The following is an 18,101-nucleotide window of genomic DNA, read 5'->3' as shown; positions in this document are numbered from 1 at the left end:
GTAGTACATTCACACAGAATTCTGTCTTTCCCGAGAACAGCGAACAGTCTGTCCTACTACAGAATTATGACATACGTTAATAAAGTAGCACTTCCCTCTACTTTATCCTTCTAGCAAGCTTAGGGAACACCTATTACCTTTCCAGTGATAAGCGTTATCAGAGCTCCTTCTGGACTCCTGGTACCTAAGACCAAAATTTCACAGGTGACCTTCGCTACCATACACTTCGTTCATACAGGAAATATTTCTAATGGCAACACACGACGATGTCACTGAACCCAGACAATGTGTTGTGCAACTTCAATCGTTACACGTTTCTCCTGTGTATCTACAGGGCAACAACAATTCCGTCTTTCCCGAGAGCAGCGCTTACCTCTGCTCTACTACGGAACTGTTACAAACATCCGACTTCCTACATCCCCGAAGTCGTCAAACAACATGGAACTCAACGCGACTCAACATAGAGTGTTAATACATAAACCAATACTTATCTACAATCAATAATCAATAAGCTATTTACAAGCAATAATCACCAAACCAAAACAATAAAAACCATCATCCTGCTACCAGAAAAACTGATGCAGCGCAGAAACCCGGGTAGCGGGAATCAAGACAAAACCCCGTACCTAATATCCTCCCTTCGTCACAGGCCAAATATCACATTTACACATTCATTCCTACAATCAGTGGTGGGGCCCATAACACCAACATTCACACTTCACTTCTCACTGGCCTGCACTTACAGGAGAGATGAATGTTCCAAGCGCTGACATGAAAGGAATACCTTATAACCTATAGAGAGAAATGTATTTACACATTTATACACTAATATCCTTATCCCTGCAGTTCACAGTCTTAAACATCAAGATACTCCTCCCACGTGATCAATGGATCATTTAGTTGGATTAGTAAGGTGATTTAGACCAGCTAAAAACACTTTTGATACCTTGATCTTTACCTCCCTTATTAAATGACAAAACACATTTTCTTGTTTATCAATATTTGTTTATCTAATTATTGCAAGAGTTTTAGTCCTATCTATTAAATTTTATTAGATCGCAGAACATCATATTTACCTAATCTGGCTATTAGTCGTCCCCTAAATCAGAGGATTTAGTCATCAATCAGTCAGAGTTCGAAAGTTCTTCATGCAGCACGCTACAGTCCCATAAATGGACAAGGACCAGAGCCGTGCAAGCATTAATCAGTGACCATAGATTTTAGGAAGTCCTTAGTTCATCTAAGAAATGGACAGCAATTCAGTCTGTCAAAGATTCAGGAATACAGCGTCACCGTCGTCTCCGTCAGAAAAAGAAAATATAAGGAAGCAGCAATCCTCTCTATTCTACCGTCATTTTATAATGAAAGTAAGGTCAAGAAGATACATTTTACAGAATTTGGGCTTCACCCATTGGTTGGTTGGGTTCGTTCGGTGAGGTTTCACACAGTTCAGGATGTTAGGTCATTATACTTGATGGTTCCGTTTTTTGTAGAAATCCTTTGTTAAGTTACTTAGCAGGCTTCCCATCGTGACCTTGTCTGGGTACAACGAGAGCAGGGTTATGCCGAGGCCACTGGTACATGTGGTAACACATGCGCACTTCACCCGAAACCTCGTGGAATGGTGGCCATCGCGTCGAGTTAGTTCGGCAGCCATCTTGGTTTTAGGCCCAAAGGACAACTTAAGCGAAACAAACACAAAAGAGTAATTAATACATAGAAATAATTAATAAAATGGTTAACCCTCACTAATTCCCCTATGTGCTTGTAATTAACTAGCGTATTGCGACATTTAGAGCATTCATATTCACCCAAGGATGTCATCTGGTGCAACATTACAAAAACGTCACAAAAGCAACATATATCATGCAATATTCTATTTTCTAATGTTAATATGCGTACATATGTTAATAATAACAATTATTTAGCCATGCAAAATGCAAATCCCACGTGTATTTCATACATTAGTAACTGTTGATTAGACTTCAAGCAAACACATTAATAGTATTAATAGATTAATAGATTATTCTAATTAGTACAGGCATGCAGAATGGGGAGGTATACAACATGTTTATATTTCCCACTCCATCAAAATCATCATGGGAAGAGCAATGAGGCAGGCATGCATACCAGGACATAAGTTGTTGAATATAACTGATGATTTGGTACTGGAGTATTGCCAAGAATTGGCTGACCAAGTGCGATCTATCTCTCACCAGGTTGGAGAGGGCGCAGATGTCAGGCAGCCGATTCAAGCACATGATCTGAATCCTGGTGACTGGGTTGTAGTGAAGAATCACACACGAGAGACTTGCCTAGCACCAAGGTGGGAGAAACCACATCAGGTTATATTAGTCACAACAACAGCTGTAAAATGTGCAGGCTTGCCTAATTGGATACATGCAAGCCACACTAAAAGAGTACCAACACCTGACGAGGAGGAACCTCAACTGACTCAGGCGGTTGAGGGGGCTGAAGGTTGCACAGCTGAAGGATCTCAGCCAATAGGTCCTGAAGTAGCTGATGAAGAAAAACCGAGCACCAGTCAGGATGATTGGATACCTGTAGTAGACATACCAGAGATAATTGTAAGAACCAGAAGTCAAACTAGACAAATCAGTCAGGAACAGAGTGAGGACCAGATAGACAGAGAGGAAAGTGCTAAAGAAACAGGAAATAAATTAGATTATAAACCTGAGCAGGACCAGGTAGGGAAGGTGCCAATTACCCAAATAGGAGAAACCAAATTTATAGAACTTGAGACTGGGGAAGAACAGAGAGAATCTAAAGCAAGTAAACAGATAAATGATGACAAAGATTCAAAGGAAATTGAGCAAGAGCCAATGAGGGAAGTTACAGAAATTCAGACAAATACAGAAAACGCGATTTTAAAAATTTAACCTGAAGTAGGTCAGACAAGCGAAAGAGAACATAGTCAGGAAGGAAATAATTAATCATTAAGCCCTACACAAGATCAGACAGAAAAAGAATCTGAGGACAGAAATAATCACATTGTGCCACAAATCAATGAAAACAAAAGAATACCTGAAGAAGGTACAAGTGCAGTGCAAGCTAAACGATTCAGAAAGGGTGATAATAGGCCAGGTGTTATCAAAAGATTGAAGTATCACCTCAAGACAGTACCCGAAGAACCAGAGCATGTAGACGAAGTATCCAGTTGGTCGGGGCAAGAAGCTGAAGGTTCTAAACGAAGAAGCCGAAGAGCAAAATTTGTAAATAACAAATTCAAAGGTCCTGAATGGACATATTTAATTCTCGAAGATATTGAGAATTTAGAGATAATCGAAGAGGAAATTGAAAATGTTTATGCAAAGCAAATTGATGAAGAAGTGAGACCACCTTGAACGAATTTCCCCTTTATAACTCTGTTACGAAGTTTGAACCACTCGAATAAAGAAGAGAAATCCATTTCCCTTTTTGAGAATGGCTGACAATAGATCTGCTAGAAAACCGAATTGTTTTAAGAAATGTTGCAGAATGTGTATATGTATTTTTAATACGCATAACATGGTTGATATTAGCCGTGGCCATACCTTATTTAATGGTCAAGAGTGTACAGAATACCATTAACACAAATGAAAAAGTAGCTACTATCAAAGGAGATAGGGTAGAATTAGAAGCACCAGATTAGTCAGATTTACATCACACTGTCTAAATAAAAATGACACTGATTTAAACGTTTCACAAACTTATTAGTATAATATGTAGAAACTATGGAAGTTAGTGATTGTTATGTTTGCATGAAATTACCAGCATCTGTAGCAGAGGGAGTGACTTATCATTTTCCCTTAACCTATGGTATATCTTGTAGTGTTTTAGCAAGTTTATTTTATAAAACTGGAAAATTGCAATATTATTATTCTAAAATAGATGTGATTTTTTCTGAGGTTCCTATGCGAAAAAGCATGAACCCTGTCCTTAGTACGAAGGATTATGAATTTATGGGTGAATATTTCTTAACTATGAAAACAATAGATATAGCTGAAGCACATAATAACAATTTAACCTTTAAATTGCAAGAAGAAGAGAAAATATTTTTGAATTTAGTAGAACAAAGATGACAGGATTTCCAACAAAGAGCTTCTGAACCTAAACCTCAGATACCAAAATGGACTGAGGAACAAGAGCATTTTGCAAGTGGCAAAACTCATGCTGCCATGTCTTTAGATTTTGAAAAGAAAGGGAAAATCTGTCTCCATAGGTTAAAAACAGAATATAACAATGTTTTTATTGGTTCCAGTGAATGAGAGCAAAATATTTTTGTAATCGGGGGATGGGGACGAAAAGGAGGAACTGATCCAGTATTTCCTGGAATTTATTATGTGTGTGGCAATAAAGCTTACTTTAGGCTGCCAGACCTTTGGTACGGGAGTTGCTATTTCGGAATAGTATTCCCAAAGGTTTATCATGTAAAAAGAATCACTGGAAACAATGAAGACGCAAATGGACTAACACGAACAAAAAGAGCTAGTTTTTCAGAAATAGTAGGTGATATTTTTGGTGCATTGATACCTTCAGAGGGAGCTCTTTTGAATTCACTGAAAATTTGCCAATTGTCTACAGTAGTTGATCGGTTATCTACTGACACTGCTGGAGGATTTCTGCTCATCAACACTGAATTAGTTGCGGTCAGGTCTATGGTTATGCAAAATCGACATGTCCTTGTCATATTATTGGCAAAAGAGGGTAGAGTCTGTAAATTATTGAAAACGCAACACTGTTGCACGTATATTCCAGATAAAAGTGTTGAAATTGGAAAATATATTAAAAATATTCCGAAATTGGAAGAAGAGTTGAAACCACTGGAAGTTGAAAATGTATGGAATACATTTGCAAATAGTTTTTCCAACATAGGTAGTTGGTTTTCTAATTTAGGAATAGGTATTCTAGGTCAAATACTACTCATAATGGGAATAGCCTTATTAGTTGTAGCAAAAATGTGTTGGCACAAGTGTTGTAAAGGAAGAAAGAAATACAAAATGAATGAAAGGGGTAAGAAAAGAACATTTGGAGAAATACAGCTAGAAGAATTAAAAGGAGATTTTTATAAAAGAATGAGTGGGTTACAATGCAAGAAGGAAAGGAAAGCAAATGAAAGTTTTGAAGAAGAATTTGAGATGTGCTAAAGTTGGCATCTGGTTTAGAACATTTTTGATGGCAATAAATGCCATCAGAGAGGGGATTGATGGAGCAAGGATTTGTAAAAGAGACTTGCTTGGATTCAATCCTCTCAAATAACATGTAACAATGTAATCAATCTACCCACGAACACTTTTATCTAGGGGAAGCTTGTCTAAGTGCATTACTAACCCATAACATGAATGTCTTAAAATGGCCGACAAAACACGGGATTTCTATTGCGCATGCGTCTACTGCATCTACGTAGTATGACTCTGTCGCTTTTGGTGGGAAACTTTTGCAGCTGCGCAATGGCACTAAAAATGGCCGGTTTGAACTCACACGCGAATGCATCTGCGGCTGATCAAATAAAATCTCCTAAGTTGATTTAAACACTAATGCAAAAGGTTTAAACAAGTAAATGGGAATAGAGTAGAGATAAGTGGTACACAGTGAAATCATTTGTTTCTATGTTCTAACGTGTCTTTTTCTGATTTTATTATTAGTTCTTATTTGGGCCTCGGAGAGTGACTGGAATCCCTACTATGTGCATGCTCATAAAGATTGGCAGAAAACAATGACGGCACCCGTGTCACTCATCCAAGGACACCTAGAATAAAGAAGCCTGGGAAAGTCGCACTGATGACCCCAGCGAATGCAACAATGTTGAATAAAATGTTTAATTTACAGAGTAATGTGAAATGCGTGTGGGAATAAAGCTATGGGAAAAGAAAATTAAGGGGTGGGCACATAGACAATGGTTCATAGAGAAATGTTAAAGTGTGATGAACTCACCTCCTCATCCTAACCAATCAAAATAAGGGAAAACATAAGAATTGATACTTGAGGGGGTGGTACATGAATCAAGAACAGTATATTTGAGGTAAGACAGCTAAAAACTTGGTCCGACATGTCAGATCTGTCATTCTGACTCGTCGCTGACCAAACGCGTTTGCTGCTCCAGTTCTTGTCCGTGATGCTGTCTCAGACCCTACTGCTGCCAGAAACTCTGTCCGAGAGTTTGAGATACTGATTGATAAATCTAATCATCTAGAGGGATTGCGGAAAAGTGACACCTGAGGAGAGTAGTGTCAGAGAGGGGTGCAACGCTGGCGTTGTACTTTAGAAGAAGATATCCTTCCAGATCTGAATCTGCCTGTTTCATTTACCTGTAACCTGCTTTGGAGATTCTATTCTGGCCCCCCATTACGGAGTTGGGTTCATCTTGACCAATAGGTAAATATAAATAGAAAATCTGTCTTTTATGCCTGCTTAACTTTTTCCTTTCTACCTTCCATGTACCGTCATCATTGATCATTTCAATTTGCTATTAATTATTTTGTGTATTTTGCCTCTTGATATGAAGGTGGTTACTGTAATTGAATCTTGACTCACAAATCAATTTGGATAAAGGTTTTCAAAACTTCTTGAGTCTGTGGTTATTCAGAGTAAAGAGGTCAAAGTAATTCTAACTTAAACTAGCTTAGCAACCTGATTCGTCGAGGAAATGATAAAAAAATGTATTGAATTGGTAAGACTTGGTAAAGGTGAATAACAAAATTACAGGTATTATTACTCAAAATTGATGCCAGCGAGGTTTCACTAGCTTACTGTGTGAATGTGGTTTGGGCCCAGGTGAGTATTAGGTGTATGTGTGACCAGAACCGGTGACCCGCGCTCCATCAATACTAAAGTAATCAACACAAGATACTGAAGCTGGCGTGAGGACCCTGCAAGAAGCATGTAATAATCAAAGTAATGTCCAAAAAGCTGGTAACAAAACAGAAAAGCTCCAAAAAAATAACGCTTACCTAAGCGTACGTTCTAGGCAGGAACATCTAAGAATAACCTTCCATGTAGTCCGGAATATCACTGAAGTTGAAATGACTATAAAGGCTCCCCAACACCCTGTAATAACGAAACCAACCGTAAGCTGCCCAAAAATATATATATGCTACGGATAAGGATGCCAAGCGGTGAACCGTTTAATCAATAGGGAAACTCACCGAAGTTAATGAGCCTCCCACATGGACCGAAATGCGGTTGAAAGTCAAACGCCGACGCCAACTAGTTTTCGAAAGCGTAAGCTACGTTTAAAATGAGACGCGTCAACAATAATAATAAAAATAGGACTGCTGAGTGACTGAAAGAAACTGAATAAAGCCAAATGAAACTGAAAAAAAGAAAAAAGTACCGATGATGTCACCCAGGCCAAATGGTAGAAGAGGAATGAACATAAAGATGAAAATAAAGAAGAAAATGAAACACGTAACCACACCCTGTGCTAATACCACATAAAAACAAAGAGAAAAGAGAAACTAACACTGTATGCATACATTGAATGTTATGACAACGAGTAAACATAAATGCGCATCAGATACTAATTATCATATCTATACATAGCTAATATTGACTACATCGCCTCTCTAATGCATGACAGTGACAAGTAAGCTGAAATAAAACTGGTAGCTGGAAACGTAGTTAAACTATACATATGAATCGAAATAACAAAATGCTTTAAACTCATCTAGTACATACACACTCCTGACTAAAGCAGGATTAGCTGCAACAAAAAGAAAAAACAACGAGCAGTGAAAGAGGATAACAACAGAATGCATCCATTTACATAAACGGTACAGTGGTCAAGTGTACATAGAATATATATTGAACAAATGGATCATAAAAAACAGGACAATTCAAATTTGCCATTTAAACCTTTCGGAGACATTATTTCCATGAACCAGATCCAGTGAGTTTCATGTTGGGATAAAGCTCTGGACGTTTCTCTGTCAGGATAAGTGTCTACCACTTCAAGTACACTGAATCTTAATTGTGCAATCGTGTGGTGATGGGATAACCAGTGTTGTGCTAGCGGAGAACTCATGGTCTTGGTCCTAATTCTACTCTTATGCTCGGTAATATGAGTGCGGAGGACGCTCTCAGTCTTACCAACATAGTGAAAGTCACAGGGACATTTGATCACATATATATTACGTGGTGGCTATTGCAATTGGCATTGAAATTTAACATTATTTTTTTACTTGATCTAGGATGTGGAAGACAACTACCTGTAATCTCATTATTGCAATGTGAGCAATTCATGCCCTTCGACATGTCTCTGTTAGGCGCTTGAGCAGTGGCAACAGTCCTGGACAAAATCTCTTTAAGATTGTGGGATCTTTTGTATGCAAATAATGGAGGATTAGAGAAAATAACCTTGAAATCAGGTTCTGATTGAAGCAAATCCCAACGTTGCAATATCATCCTCTTAATCAAGAGTGAGTGGGTTGAATACGTAGAAACAAACACCTCTCTCGGTGTGACTGAACTCTTAAATGTTTTTTTCAAAAGGTTTTTACGATCTACAGCTATTGCTCGGGTTTCTGCCTGATCTAAAAGCTCTTGGGGGTAACCTCTGACTAAAAACCTATTTTTGTACTCATGAATAGTCTGCACCAAACTCCAAGTCTGTGGTGATACGCCTGATCCTCGTAAACTGTGAGTAAGGAAGATGGCATTTAAGGGACCAGGGGTGAAAACTGTGATATAGCAGGGCATTATTGCGGTCAGTAGGTTTCCTAAAAAACTGGTATCAATGGTGGTGCCTGAAAGCTTCAACAAAACATCCAAAAATGATATTTTCTGTGAACCAATCTGAAAAGTGAACTGAATTAGAGGATTTTTATCATTCAATATCATAATTTGGTTTTCCAGGTCTGCACGTGAACTATGCCAAATGATTAATATATCGTTAATGAAACGACAGTATAAAATCATATTTCTAGTCCGATTTTCATCAGAAAAGATGTGTTCAGTCTCGAATTTCAACATGAAAATATTCGCATAGCTGGGGACTCCTGAAAAGCTCATTAACGTGCCCTTAGTTTGGAGAAAGAAACGATCCTTCCATTTAAAATAGCTATGGAATAGGCAGAAATGTAGAAGTTCAAGAAGAAACACTTTATTCGCCTGTACTTCCTCTTGTCTTAACAGTGCCCACTCAATGGATTCAATGCCTTCAAGATAAGGGATTGAGGTATATATAGGCACCACGTCTATTGTGCATGGGAAAATTTCACCCATGTCAGGAATGTGAACCTCATTGAGAATATTCAACAAGTGAGTGGTATCTTGCAGATATGAAAGACTAGCCTGCACAATAGGTTGGAGGAAGACATCAAGATATTTACCCAATGGTTCGTGTATAGATCCACAACCAGATACTATTGGTCTCAAAGGAGGGTTGGATAAGTCTTTGTGAATCTTTGGTAGCATATAAAGCCCCGGTCTACGGGGATGGCTAGTTAGTAGGAATTCTCTAGTTTTGACAGCTATCCATTTCCAAAGCATGAGACAAGATCGAACCTAGTAGGGTTTGAAATGATGCAGTAGGATCCTCAGACAAAGGTAAAAAAGTGGAAGTGTCTTGCGAAATGGCCTCAATTTTATCTTCATAAAAGTTTTCATTAATGAATTACGTGGCTGGCAGAGCCCCTAACCAGATGCACACGTGATCTTGATTAAGTTCAGTATTTGAGGTAAGTTTGCCTGAATTAGTATTACTGAGTGCATTCCAGCTGCTTACCGATTTTTGTACTTTCTAAAACTGGCATTTTCAAACACACAATTTGAAAAACCACCTTTACTATAAGATGTAGTTTTTAATTCTGAGTGCAGGCATACTCAACTCTGTTCTCTTATCTTGTCCCAATGGAAGGTATGCTTGTAAGATGTGACAAAGCAACTCCCATTAATTCCTATGGGGCAAATAGCCTTTCAATAGCGAAAAATGAAATATACTGTATTTCACAATCAGGACATTTTACACACACCAGTACATCTCCTACCTTTCACATACACTACACCCTGCCCATGGGGTATCCTGGGCCTATCTGAGTGGTGCCTTACATATAAGGAAAGGGAAGGTTTAGGGCCTGGCAAGTGGGTGCACTTGCCAGGTCGACATGGCAGTTACAAACTGCGTGCAGACACTGCAGTGGCTAGTCTGAGATACGCTTTTATGGCTACTTCTGTGGGTGGCACAACCAGAACTCAGGCCCGCTAGTAGCATTTGATGTAAAGGCCCTAAGCACACCTAGTGCACTGTGTACTAGGGACTTTGCAGTAAATCAAATAGCTAATCATGGAAAGACTAATCCATAAAACAATTTACCTTAGGAGCACTTGCACTTTAACACTGATCAGCAGTGAAAAAGTACACAGAGACACTAAACCAATTAAAACAGAGTCAAAACCAGGAGGTTAGAAAGTAAAAAGACAAGGGAAACACGCCAAAAGATGCCAGGTCTAACAGTTATGTTTTAAAATCTTTTAATGTAAATTGTAATGCAATTATAGGAATGTGATTAGTTTCTAATGAGAGTGCCATGATACTCTAGTTATAAGCAATGCCTTCCAAATTCCCAAAAATTAAAGTAAATTAAGGCTGTCACATGGACATGCTACCGATGCACTTCTCTCAGACTAAATAAGGCAGCACTTTAATTCACTCAGGTTTCCTACACGTCGCTCCACATTCTGAGAAATATTGCTCACCTCAAACCAGTAACTTGTTCATTTCCTGGACATTAAAAGGCCCCTATACAATAGTGGTGGGAAAATACAATGTTGAGGACAGCAGTTCTGTGGGCGCTGTCCTCCCTAAAGTTGGGGCCCAGCTTGGAATAATGAAACATTTTGACGCGGTGACGTATGTGAGAAAAGGAGCAGAGTTGCCCAATGGAAGACTTGCATGAGGCACAGGTGACTAAGCATCAACAAGAAGGTCAACTTAGGGAAGCAAGTCCAGAAAGGTACAATGAGATTTTTGCGTGTCACCTGTCATAGAAGAAGGACAAAGTCAACATACAAGAAGTGCCTTGGTTTTCGAGCTGCAGAGATTATTTCTTCATCAACACATACGAGCAGCATTGTTACTAACGTGTCCCATACCAATAGAGCAAAAACCTTAGCTCTTCCCAAGGTCCAGAGGGGCCTAGCGATCTTAATCCTTTGCATTTCTTGTGGGGAGCCTAATCCAATTGGTTGGAACTGGTCTCTCCAGAGCGTAAAGTTCCAAAAATATCATTCTGTAAAGGTGTAATGGGTCCAAATATTGAGGTCCAGTTCTCAGATGAAACTGGTGAAGCCTTGGTTTTCCAAGTGGAGTCTCCTGATCCTGGTGCATGTACACCACCAGAAAATATTACTTTTTTGAGATGCTAACCACTAAAGAGGTGATGATCCACCTGAGAAAAACATGAGACCAGTTTGGTTAAACTGTGTCCCTCCTTTGTGTTGGTTGATGAATGCTTAATAGCCAATTGAAGGTGACACGAAGACCACCCAACACTATGGACTGTACTGTATAAGAACCTGTTGTTTGGGTAGTACTTTAGTAGTATTTTGGGAGAAGAACCTTTTTAGTTACTTGACTAAAAATGTAGCAGCTGGTGCTCCAGCATACTGCATTTCCCAATGCTGAAGGCCAAATCTGTTCAGAGAATGGGTCAAGCGAATTATAGGTTTCTTCAAATATTTCAGTGGCATAATCTTTGTCCCAAAGACTAGGCCAAACATTGAGGTAAACCTAAAGAGTCCCAAAGTGTTCAGATGTCAGCTCTCATAACCCCATTGAATGACAATATCCATAGGAGCAATAGTGGAGAATATCTAGACCCTAATGCCTAAAGACAATAAAACTGTTTGAGGTCATACCTCAGCCTCAGAAGGAGCACAACCCTTATGGTTAATGCTTTTTGTCCTTGTTACAGTAGAATATTTGCACATAAAAATAATTTACCAACAGTGCTAACTTGCTTTAGGTAAACATGAAAAACGCATTTTAAAATGACACGTAGACAAAATGTGCAAAATGCACCAGGTATTAATTTTTACTGGTAGGCCTCAACTAGACCTTTCCTTTAGGAAATACATGTTTTAGGAAATGCTGAGCCACGCACAAATGTATTTGATAGCTTGACCTTAATGTGACTTGCTTAGATTTTGTCATAACTGCAGAACGTTCTGAGTTAATAAAATGTATCCCTTTCTTAAGCTACTTATTCTTAATGAAACGAGCTTGAACTTTCTCAATAAATTATGTTCATATAATGCTGAATTTAACAATAAAACATATGCTTACAATAAATACAAATGCTATTACTTAACTAGAGATTTGCAAGCAAATGTTTCTGTCTTTAGTGTAGTTCATTGTTTGAATAAATGATAGAATAGACACTGCAATAGATTTGCCTCAGAATCAAGTTTAGAGGTACCCATGTATACAAATGTTCAGTACTGTCCGTTGCAAATTTGGTATTGGACTGTCAACTCCATGTATTTGCCATGGGAAAAGAAGAACGAAGCTGTTCACCATTGAAAGATGTCTTCTCATTGGGCGGGAGTGACCAAACTCACCACTTTGTTGTTCGCATGTTGTTTTGATATTTATATTAGTGCATGTTTCTAGTCAATCAGTCACAATCTCACATGTAGTATATAGGGTACCCGGGAGACGGTTGAGCTGGTATATACCAAATTACATTTAGAGCCCTCAGACCAATCATAGTGACCTATGAAATGGCATGATGGTCATGGAAGAGAGGCTTGAGTATCACTTATTTATTTTTCACTTGCAGAGTGACTGTTGTTTTGATCCTGATGAATGCCGTGAACATTTAAGTCACAATGGCAGAAACATGTTGATCAGATATTAGGGTATATACATTAACCCTTCATTCGCTAGCATTTTAATCACTATCACTTAGGAAGGAGGAATAAAGTTATTACCCCTAAGTAGATAGTTTTTTAACACACTAGTTGCACAATTTTCTTTCTTATTTTGCACTCTGCCCCTCCTCACCTATATGAGTTGGTAGAACAACTACGTGCTCTGCACTCCCGCTCCTTCCCCCTTGGGTTAAGTTGTAGCCCACACGGGGTACCTTGCGGTCCCTGTGTGTTGGAGGAACCCAATGATGAAGCATGTCACCCTCGGGTGAGTGAGGGTTTTCGTCCACAACAAGGTTGTGCCTGTTACTTTTTACCACTCTTGTTGCCTATTAATTTTCTATTTGCTACCCTATATACTACGTGTAAGATTGATACTAAGAAGCTATATAGGATAGAATGGTTCTTTAGGCGGAACTTTTTCTGTTGTGTAGCATTGTTCTTCCTCAAGACTCTCTAGCGTGTGATACATCTAGTCAATCAGTGCCATTAGCTTCTATCCTTACTTTTGATTGCACCCAAAGCTACTTGCTGTAAGCTACTGCTGACAGCGATCGATTGCAGAGGTGAGGATTCTTTATCCTTTCACCCTGACAGGTATAGCTACTGCTGCTTCAAATTATAATGCACCCATATGTTTGCTCAATTGCGATTTGTGCGCATCTTCAAAATAATAGCTATTTGCATGAACACCTATGTCAAAACTGTTCATACCCACTAAAATGTCCATGAACCCTCCCAAAATAGGCAGGAGCACCTCAAGATGGTATACAGTCCAAAAGATGGTGAAGGAGACAATGTTCTCTGCTCAGTGTAATGCAAAGCAAAGGAATCCACAAACCTAGGAGAGCAAGATGGAAACTGCAAGACATTTTATGATGTGGGCAACTATCCACTTCAAAGAATGATCAAAAACCTTGTCAGGGTGAACACTCAAAGTCACTAAATTGACCTGAGCTCAAGCACTTAATAGCTATAGCCCAGAGCAGACACACTTAACTTAAGGCAATGTGTAAAGTAATGATGCAGTACCAAAACAGTAAAAAGTCAAAATGCAAAACAATAAAACTCCCTCATTGAATAAAAAGAATAGAGTAAAATTTTAAGAACAAAATGCGACAAAAATTAAAACAAATACAAAAAGGAGCACTGTAGATTTGAATGTTTAAAGCTTTAAAAGCAGTACAGCCAAAAAGCACAAGTTTGACAGTGTTGAAGTGTTGGTCAGATACTCTAAGCAGGTTGGCAGTGGTCAAAGATTTTACCTTCTAACTAAGGGCCAGATGCACAACGCTTCCAATTTGCGAGTCACAAATTGCATTGTTTTGCAACTCACAATTTGCGACACGCAAAATGGAATTTACAGCAGTGTCTCAGACACTATTTGCAATTCCTAATGGGGTCGCAAATTGCTTGCCTCATTAATATTTATAAGGAAGGTGCAATTTGCGTCCCCATTGGGAAAAGCTAGAACTCCCAGGGATGGTGGCCTGCTGGGGTGAGCAGACCACAATGACTGCTTTTTAAATACAGCAGTTTAAAAAAAAAAAAATGTAGCTCATTTTCCTTAAAGGAAAACGGGGAGCATTTAAAAAAGAAAAATGAAACTTTTTCATTTGTTAAGAGTAGGCAGTGGCCCGTGGGACCACTGCTTGCTCTGAAAAAATATTTTCACTGCCAGGCACAAATGGGAACTGGCACCCTGAGGACCCATTTCCATTTGCGATTGGCTTACCACCCTTTTGAAATGGGTGCTAAACTGTGAGTGTGTTGTGACCGCAATTGCAGTAATAGGTTACAGACTCGCAAAATAGGGTTTGTACATTGGGCAGATCTATTTTGCGGTTGCAACAGGCCGATTTCCTGTTTGAGACTGCAAAAAACATTTGATCATCTGACCCTTGGTCCTTTAAGTCCCATTCCATTACTGGAGTACACTTCTAAAGAACCCCAGGACCTCAACCGAGGCAATTAGATATTCACAGAGTGTCAGGCAGAGGCCAAAGGTAGTTTCCAGTCTATGTCTAGATGCCACTGGTTAGCTGGACTGTTGCAGAAAGGCCTTCTGTAGCATAGTGTGTCCATGTAGCCAGAATAGAGGGCAGCCTTAGGATTCTTGAAGTCCACTTCTTAGTCCAGGGTACAAGAGTGAGCAGGTCCAGTTCTTTAGGGCTTTTCTCATGTCACTGACTGCTAGTCTAGTCCATTTCTTTTCTTCCTTAGGCACAGCAGTGTTCTGAAGTGGGTACCTGGAAGTGTCACCTTTATGCCTGGGTGGGAATGCCTTCTGGGCATGCCCTAACCAATGGGGAAAAAGTTCTCATGGCCAACCCTACTCACTTTGGCAATTTTCAAGATGATAAAAGTTTTTCACCAGACTAAACATGGGATCTGAGAGCTGGTTGTGTGTGCTGGTAGTGTACTATGGTAATACTAGTGCCCTTCCTCATCTAACACTATTATCAAGTTTGAGGCAGCCAATAGTCCTTCAGCAAGAATTGTCCTACGATCTGGTTCTCTACTCTTTCAAGCATGCACCAAGTATTATATGTGAGCACAGCAGACAGTAATTGACACTGTAGTGTCAAAAAGGATGTCCACATCTCCCACCTTTCTGCTGAGCAGCACAAAGGAGTCCTCCCTCAGCATTCAAATTGACTTGTAAATCACAGCCACCTATTGTGTAGATCCTGAAAGAAATGTCATACCTCATTCACATCAAGACCAATTACAGGCTGGGGAAAACTAGAGCATTAATGCAAATTAGTCTCCAGGGACATAAGGCAAGGAAAAGGTAACTTTCTAAAAATTACTTTTCGTTAATATTTAATAAAAACCTTACTTCACCATTATTTTGGATTCTTCAACACTAATAAAATTTGTTATTTCAGTATTTATTCAGCTGGTCCCTTTTATGAAGTAAGTATTTGGCTTTAATATTGCTTCGCAGTTTTTCTCTGTTGGCCAGCCAGCCTTCCTAATGTGAAAATCGCTTTTGGGTACTAGTCACTGTTAAGGACATATTAACAGTAATTTTCAAAATGTCCTATTTTTAAATATCATGCACCTTGCTTTTGTAGGCTACAAGGACTACACAAGGGTGACTTATTATTATTAAAAGGAAGGGAGGTTGCACTGATCACTTTAATCTGAAGCGGGGTGCCCAACAAGGATGTATATTGGCCCGTTTGCTTTTAACCTCTATATCAGAGTTCTTCAAAGTTGGTCCTGGAGGGCATGATCCATTTTTAGCATATCCCCATTTAGATAAATGTACTTATCTTAAAAATCTGGCATGGATCTGGTCCTCCAGGACTGACTTGGAAGAACCCTGCTCTATATCAACAATTTAAAGGGGCCAATAAATGAGGATGGTGCCGATATGTCGTAGATTGGCACCCGGTCCATTCCAGTATTACTTTATGCGGACAATGCCATCCTTATTGCTAGAATTGCTCTGGGTCTGGATTGCCTACTTAATATTTTTTTTCTTTTGTGGTCACACTTCACTTAATGCCTACTTTTTGAGATGTCACATTATTATGATAGGACCCCTGACTACCAAGTCAAGACGTTTTAAGACTCAATATAATATGATTAGCCGTGTTCCATCTTTTTCATATCTTGGTGCCCAATTTTATTCCTCTTTGGCGTGGTTCTCCCTATTGTCTGCTAGAAGCATCAATTTTAATAGGACTATCGCTTTGTTTTTTGATTGTGTTATTAGATTTGGGCACAAATCTATCAAGATTCTGCTTGATATTTGTAGTGCCAAGTTTGTCCCAGTTGCTGCCAATGGGAGTGAAATTTGGGGTTATGATGACAGTTCTGTTTTGCCAGTAATAGAGAAAAGATTTTTAAGAAGCTTTTTATGCATTACACAGAGTACTTCAGTTTTTTTTACTCACAAGCAATTTGGTGCCTCATTCATGAGAAGTGACGCATCGCTGTGTAACAGTAGCGATGCGTCACTTCTCATGGGGCAAGCCCCATGTGAAAGGGCCTGCGTCAGTCTTACGCCTGCTTTGAGGCAGGCGTAAGATTTTGACGTATTTGCACCCTAGAAGTGGCGCAGTGAAATCTCGTAGATTTCACTGCGTCACTTCTATGAGGCTTACTTACGTGAGAACACCCACCATGCATACATTATACCTGATGCAGGTATAATGGAGGGCAGGAGTTTAGAAAGTGACGCATCTGCTCAGATGCATCAGTTTGTAAATAGGGCGCAACAGGAGGCATGTTTTACGCCGCCGATGCATCAAAAAAAGTGATGCAACGGAAGCGCAAAACTGTTGCAAGGGCTCATAAATAAGCCCATTGGTTTTGAGTATCTGGAGGGTATCTTAATGTTAAGGCCGCTTCTCTTCTGGTTATCTGTTTGGCTTTATCCTGAGAAAAGCTTTAACTGATTTATTTTAAAAGATTACTTCAGTCTGGATGGAGTGGCCTCTATGCCATGCTTGTGTTATATCAAATCTAGCTTTACTAAACTGGGGTGGTGAGGCTGGATATCTATAGTAATCCAGGCTCAATTGCCAAATGTGATATTTTGTGGAACAAAAATAGTTTAAGGCTCTAAAAATGAAAGAGAGTGATAGTGTGACAATGCACAAAAGTTCTGTAAAATTGTATTTACCATTTTAAACCACTGTTTTTATTGAGCCTTTTTTTTATTGGAATATATCGAACCACCACCGGTTCTAATTGACTCGCTATAAATGTAACCTTAGTCACCAGTTGTTGATTAGTCCCCATGGGAGTGCCTTTGGGTCTTCTTTTTATCTCTGTAAATATGATGGTGTTTCATCTCAGGATATGCTGCACTTTGTAAAGATTTTTGCTTTCTATAAAAAAAACTGAGAAAATTGTTTATTTTCCCATTGTTTGCTGGAACCCATTTTACTCATTTTTGTTCTGCTTTGTTTTATTTAATGTTATTATCTTCTGCGAAAAATTCTTTGTATGTGGCCAACTCTTTATCTGGTGTTGTGCAATTAAGAAAATGTTTATCATCTTTATGACATTTTCTTATGTGTATCTTTTATTTATTTAGAAATCTGTTTATTGAATTTTAAAGTTTGCAGCAAAAAGATTATACAATGCAGTGCAGAATGGCAAAGAGCATAATTACAGCTGATACACAGTAAGGATTCGGAGCATGCCACATATAAGCATAACACTTTACGCCAATTGAGGAGCAATCAGTATGGACTAAAGTTGTGACCCGT

This window comes from Triturus cristatus, chromosome 2_2 (assembly GCF_964204655.1).
Source record: "Triturus cristatus chromosome 2_2, aTriCri1.1, whole genome shotgun sequence".
Taxonomy (NCBI): Eukaryota; Metazoa; Chordata; class Amphibia; order Caudata; family Salamandridae; genus Triturus; species Triturus cristatus.
The sequence above is the reverse complement of the archived record's forward strand: the minus strand, read 5'-3'. Positions refer to the sequence as shown.